The following is a 7306-nucleotide window of genomic DNA, read 5'->3' as shown; positions in this document are numbered from 1 at the left end:
AAATCCCTAAATATACCGCAACCAAATTCACCATTATCAATAGATTGGCCAATTGATTCAGTGATAGAGCTAAGTACATGGGTTGTCGAGCATTATTCCCTAAAACCAAACTGAAATGAAGAAAGTATTTTAAATTCTTCCAGATAGCTATAGAGGAGATGATACAAAGCTTTTTCAATTTTTTTGTTTTCGTTAGAAAGGACAAAATTGGCCTGTAATTGTCTTTGTCAAATCTTGAGCCTTTTTTAAAGATATGTAAGCGTTATCCTTGCCAGTGTTATTTCATTCATCAGAGAAATTACCACTTGTAAAGGAATCATTAACTTAAACTGCTAGTGGCCATTTGCATAGTCTCTTCTAGATTTCAATAAGAGCTAATATGGTAACTGATGCACCGCAGGAAACGGAACACTTGAAATTCATATTATTGATCAAAGTCACAATTTCAGGTAAATTGTACGTAACAGGAGATACAAAGATTGATCCTTGGTAGTGGGGGATTCCCTTCTCAGTAGTCGTACCGACAGTAGCGAGTGTGTTATTACAATTTTAGCGATAGCAGCTAGGATGGTCAACAGCTTTTTCATCTAGGATTTGTTAGGATGGAATATATAGATATCAGGATGGAATATAACTATTTTGAGTCCCAAATTTGGGTCACAATTGCTTAATATGATGCTCAAAATACAATTCCTCGGAAGAAAATCAAGAACATTTCATTGGGCAAAATCTGACACCCTCCTCTCGTTGTACATGTTATTGCGTGTTTCGTTTTCTAGGGCAATAAGTTATTTGGCGTAGTCGATTATGCCATATTGATTATTTGCTTGTCAGAATGATAGATGTTGTTGGACCGAAAAGTTATACGAAACTACGATATCTTGTGCTTCTTCAGCTACTGTTATTGCAAATATATATACCAAAGAGTAATAATGGGTAAAAAAAAACATGCCCCACTTCTTCGAGTCTAGACCCAAGTAGTTTTGAACAATTTACAAACATGTTGAAGATTAACAGAAATAGAGAATTACAAAGCATGCTATTCTTCCGCTTTCGTTGCTAGGGACACTAACACCTCGCTGCAACAGCTTTTGTAATGTTAATTATAGCAAAGTTCTGACCAGTGGGGTACATTTTTTAAAATGACCTGGGTATCAGATTCAGTGCTGCATCAATCACGTGGCTTTATTGTAATGTAGACTTGATGTTTACTCCACGAAATGTTCAGAGTCGTTGAGTGAATCTTATTCTTGGAGTAAAAGGTGTTTAGCTAAAGAAGATCAAGGTCTCTGTGGTACAGTGTTATGGTTGAGCGCTCTAGGGAAGCTCTAATATGCAGAAGATCTAGTCACTTGAAAGAGTGAGTATTTGCAGAAAATAAATAGAAGAAAGTCTTACATGTATTGCTATTCCTGCGGTTGGACTTAGATTTATGCAGGATTTTATATGCAGGTTCATATTGAAGCGTAAGTCCATCAACCACTACAGTGGCATTCATAGACTCGGAAGAGGAACAAAAAGGTATGTCTACGCATTACTAACCAAGAAAGAAGACAAATTTTCTGGAGTGAAGTCAAGATATAACCCGAGAGCGGTTTATATTTGTAAAAATTTCCATTTTAGAGAGGTTGAATGGAGATACTCTTCTCTCTTCTCCTAATCAATTTTAGATTTTTCGGTAGTGTTGTTAAAATATTCGAATCTGTCTCATGCAGCGACCTAAGTCGTTTCGAAAGATTCTTTCATCTAAAGCAAGTGTTTGAAGAAGGACACAAGGATTATTTTTCGGTTTATTAATTATTTATTTTTAATTTTCACCGTCGGAATTTTTGAAGAATCTTACAACATGATTGTTCTCAGTAACGACAAATTTGTTTTGCCCTAACATTCACTAACAGAGGTCTCAATGCTCACTCAATGCAAGGCTCGTTTTAATAATTTTGCTTTTTGGTTAAATAGCGTGCAAATTCCGCGAAACATGGGTTAAAATTTGCGTTGCTAAATGAGACCAATTAATTTTTCATGACTCTTTCTTGTTTCTGCTGTCGTAACTATGGCTTTGAATTGTTCCAAGTGTGTCTTTTTTAAACGTAAAACACCGGTTTGAACACGAGAGCGGTAAAAATGTTTTTAAGAACAATCTTAATCCAGGAAGGTCCAGTTAAAAGAAATTATAAATATTTTGAGGTAGAAAAATCACTTGGATGACAAATTCAGTAGATGAAACTCTCTTCGATTGTGTTGCCAAGACAGCTGTTTAGCGGAAAATCTGTGAAGTGAAACGAGGTTAATTGACAGCACGCAAGCTTCAGTATATCTACTTTTTGAGAAGAATCTGTCTAGTTTAGATTCATTTGTTTTCGAATTTACTTTAGAGTATTATTATAATATTGTTTTTGCTGAATTATTTCGATCCATTGAACAGACATAGCGACAGAAACTGACAGAGGCATGTACTATCTAAAATTCATCGCCCTTCCTCGATTGGAAGGTGAATATTGGCATCGAGATGCGTTTAGGACACAATTTTAAACCGAGCTTAAAACTAAGAACGTCTTCCCCGTGGCCCGTGTATTTCGGTCTACAGTGAGCTAACGTACAACGTTTAAGAGAAAATCGAAAACCGGAACCAGTTCAATGACGGTTTCTGAACATCGGTAGGGAGGGTAGCTGCTGGGCGGGACTAATGCTAGCTCACTCAGCAAAAGGCTTCTGGGAATGATAGCGCAACTACCTGAAAATAGAAATTCAAGGACAATGAGGCCATTACGGTTAAAAGGTTTTTTTCTAGCATATCAATCTTACAGAAAGTCGAAGTACCTACATGGGCACAGGAACATATCATCAAAAAACATTACCCTAAAAGGAAACATGGGAGACGATGTCTTTTTTCGCCGCAAGGTCTCTTCGATCAAGTTAGCGACGTTCTTCGATCAGGTATCAAAGCGAGTGAAAAACAAGGCCCTCTTTTTATCTTCTATTACACATTCGCTTCTAAGGTTGGTTTATTCCCTAACCGACATGGAGGCTTCTCGGCGACGAAGACGGTAAAAATCGTTTGTAACCACACAAAATGTGCAAAGTGCGGACGCTGTTGGCCGAGCGAATTAAGTAGTTACAATTTATCCATACAGAAAACCATTTATCTAACTACGGAAAACGGCTACAAACGTCGTGATATTTAGTTTTATATACTGAGAGGTGAACAAACCAACCGCTAACAGCCACGAAAACAAAGGCATATCGAATGGACCCTTTGCTCGCTGAAGATCCCTGCTTGCTGTTCGCTTACGATGTGTTGAATTTTCTCCAGCTTTTAGTGACGTTGACTTACAAGTACACTTTATTTCGTCACCCAATTCCTATTTCAAAAGAATAGAAGGAAAGCGTGATACCTCAGTAGACAACAAATATCCCAGTACTTTATCTAAAACCCGTTAAATACGTGTAAAGCCTGTTACATGATTTCTTACATCTAGGCCATTTGTCAAACTAATATATAATGAAATTGCCACCAAAATCCAAAAGAAAGTTCGCAAATTTGTGCTTCTGTACAACACCAAATAACTTGTGCTATTGTAAGCTTGTTAGGATAGTAAAACAACTGTAATGTTTAGGTGTACTTCTGGCTACTTATCATAACATTAAAGTTCCACTTGAAGTGATTTAATCTCATGAATAGGGACATTAGAGCTGAAGTGATCTTCTTCCTCGTTATCGGTTTTGCAAGCCTCGATTAAAATAGTACTTTGCTATTGTTCAGCAACGAGATGATGGAAAGTTAAACAGAATAATAGAATCTATCACTAAATATATGACAGATAAACGACCTACTTATAAGGAATGTTGAAACGAACTTTTGCGAATATATTGGGTTACTGCAAAGTAGGGGAAGTCAGGGACCGTTTCTTTTGCTCAGTACCTAGGGTTTTCAGATAGAAGGTTCCATTTTACACTGCATGAAATGGCATGTATAAGGAGGTATAATGAACCCGTATACATAATGTGTACGGAGAGGTATAATGATGTATACTGAATTATATGTATAAGGTCTGTATAATGATCAGTATACGTCTGTATCCTTATACGAATGTATACTGTCTTGTGGAGATTTCCTTATACCCAGTGTAAGGAAACATTACACACATATAAAGTGGGGGTTCTGGCGCAGCAGTATACAACAAAGGATCAAACAGGCAAAAAAACGCTCCCACCCTCAACTTCCCTCTCAAGCATCGGGAAGTTGAGGGTGGGAGCGTTTTTTTGCCTGTTTGATCCTTTGTTGTTGTATACTGCTGCGACCAGAACCCCCACTTTACATGTGTGTGTGTGCGAGAACGGCTGATGCGTGAGCGCTGCGCCAGAACTGTGAATGTAACGCAACAGCGCAGCAGTAAAAAGGCGAAAAAGCTGGTCCATCGACGCTGCACGTCCGTAATCAATATGCGCGGATGTGCCCTTCACTAGTTTATACAAAAGTGCGCCAGAAAGTTTTTCCTATTGGAGAAGTGCACGCTCAGTGTATACTGCGCCGACATGGCTGCCGCCGCAGAAGATTTCACAGGCTTCGAGCAAACTCGCGAAAGGATCACCACTCTTCCGCCCGAGATCCGTGAGATGATTCTGAAAAAGGTCATTTCTGCGAACCTGGCCCGAAAGGGGGCGATGGGGTGGCGAGGGGTTCACCGAGACCTCGCCCGTCTCCCTTTCTGCGAGGTAATGATCCGCCCGGTCTCGATCGTGTCGTGCGAGAACTGGTGCGATGACTGTGGCGAGTGTGGCTCGAAAGGAGTCTGCGGGCGATGTTACTCAGAAAACGTTTACCATTACCCCACTTTAACAGAGGAGCTCGAAAAGGAGATCGGACGCCAAGGCAGCTTTTATGATTCAGAAGTCTCGTCCGAGATTCTGACAGAGGGCACGCGTTACAGCAGTCTTTTCGACGAGCCTTGCCTGCATTCGCACTGCTATTTTCGCTCAAGGATATAAAAAAAATTGTGCCATAAAAATTTCGTGTTGAAAAAAGTGCACGCTCAGTGTATACTGCGCCGACATGGCTGCCTGTGGGCTTTCCGAGGCCATTCATCGCCTCCCTCCAGAGCTTCGTGAGATGATTCTAAAGGAGTACATCGCGGCAAAAATAAAGGAAAAAAACAAAACCGGGTGGGACAAGGTACACAAGAATATTCAAAAACTGCCATTCTGCGAATTCAAGCAGCAGATTGTGCCGATGGTTATTTGTTTCGAATATCTGAACTGTTATTTCGAGGAGTGTTGTTTCCCCTGTTTCGAAAAGGAGGGAACTGTTCATAAAGCAACGCTAAACCCGCCGATAATACCTCTCTTAGAAGCCACCCCTGAGTACGAGAATTTTTTTAAAGTATGCTCCGGGGATGCTTACGATTGGCACGAGTGGTTTCTTTTTGGCAGGGAGCGTTAGCGAAAAAAGTCAGCGACGTTATAACCTCCGTCCGAATTTGCATTAAAAAATCCACGGCTTCATTTGCATACCATAAAACATGCTTGTCAGTGTTCACTTGATCGCGTTTCTCGTGAATGAATATTTCACGCCAGAGTGGCAGAGACACGTGCGTGATATTACACGCGAAGTTGTTGAATGCTTTCATGACGCGGTTCCGGTTGAGGCAATACAGCTTCCCGTTGCGAATTCCTGAAGGCTTCAGTTTAAGCTGGTTGCATTCCTCTTGGCTTCAGTTGAAGCGATCAGGAATTTTCAAAGCCATCAGGAATGTTGAAGTCACACTTGACTGCGCCCCAGCGGCGTAACACGCAATCACCTATTTTTGATAAGACTAAGAGAAAGTTTCGTGTTTTTTCGCTCAAAATTTAGTTCAAATCTGGTGTTTAATCTGCACGTTTTTTTCTATATTCTTCCCGAACCTGGTCCCGAACCTGGTCCCGAACCTGGTTTCTTATTTTTTCGATATCTGGCTGGATCGGATTTGTTTGTATTCGCGCAAAGTTCGAGCATAAAGTCTCTTTAAGCTGGCGATATTTCTGCATTTCACGTGTGATAAGTTGAAACTCCGTGTCAGAAACCCGATTATCATTAACAGCCTGTGAGACGGCGAGGTTAATCGAGTCCTGTTTCGCGATAGCCAGAGAATGGATTCTCGAGTGCTTATTGACTTTGCGTTCAAGCTTCTTGATGACAACGGACAGGCCATTGGAAACAGCGCCAGATAAAGCGGCTGTCCCGGCAACAGGCGCGCTGACAACAATTCCAACACCAGTGAGTGATGTTGCGACAGCCCCAGAAGACAGAACTGCTGTGAAGGCGCCAAGGCCAACCAGGGAATAGTGAAGCGCTTTCCGGGCTTTTTTGTATTTTTTCAACACAAGCCTATAATGCTCGACCTCAGCAGATATTTCTTTTTCAATTCTGCTGATCTCGGTTAGCCGGAAATTCTCGGCATTTGTCGTTTCGGGAAGGCTTGGATAGATTCCTCTTTCATTCTCGGCAGGCGGTGCGCTCGGTGGCAACAGATTTGCCGAAGACATTGCGTATATATAGAAATTTAATTTAACTCTAATTCAAAAAGAAGTGGAAACCCCTTGAAATCGAAGAGTTCGCCATTTTCATCTTTCACGCTAATGGTGATGCTATTTATGGACTGGTCTGTAGAGCAGTCTCGCAAAACCTGTTGCGGAGAAGCCTGGTAGCTTACCTTTTCATAAGGCTTCCCTTTCATATCAAACAAGGCCAAGACATCTGACCTTTTGCCATTGAACAGATTCCGTTCCGTATCGATCAAGTCGCAATGAATGAAATATGTCGTTGGAGATCTTAGCCTTTTTACGAATGTTATAAGACTCAAATTTCGCCTAATACCAAGCAAACCGGCTAAATCGCGATCAAGTTCTACCGGTTTTAACCCAAAATTTGAGATTACAAGCTGGCCAAGAGGATGGTTTATTGCTGTTACCAACTTATAGTTATATTTCTCGAACAGAACTTCTATTTCTTTTGAAATTCTTTCTAAACTGTAAGGGACCGTTCATTTTTTATGAGCTAGGGGGGGCTGGTGGGATTTGGGAAGCGCCATTTAAAAATCGCATGACCCCCCCTCAGCTTACCAATTTTTTCACATGGCCCCCCCTTATAGCGGTCATTTTTTGGGATGACCCCCCCCCAAAAAAAAAAATTGAACAAACAATATTTAGATTTCAACTTTTTTAATATTTCTCTATTATCCCCCTACTTCACGTTATTGTGCTCACTATGAAGACAATATTTACAATCTCTATACGACAGAGAGCTGTTGTTTAAAAAACAAATCAAAAG

The sequence above is a fragment of the Orbicella faveolata genome, unplaced genomic scaffold, assembly GCF_042242905.1.
Source record: "Orbicella faveolata isolate gen_17 unplaced genomic scaffold, um_ofav_v1 contig_2, whole genome shotgun sequence".
Taxonomy (NCBI): domain Eukaryota; kingdom Metazoa; phylum Cnidaria; class Anthozoa; order Scleractinia; family Merulinidae; genus Orbicella; species Orbicella faveolata.
Note: the sequence above shows the minus strand (reverse complement) of the source record.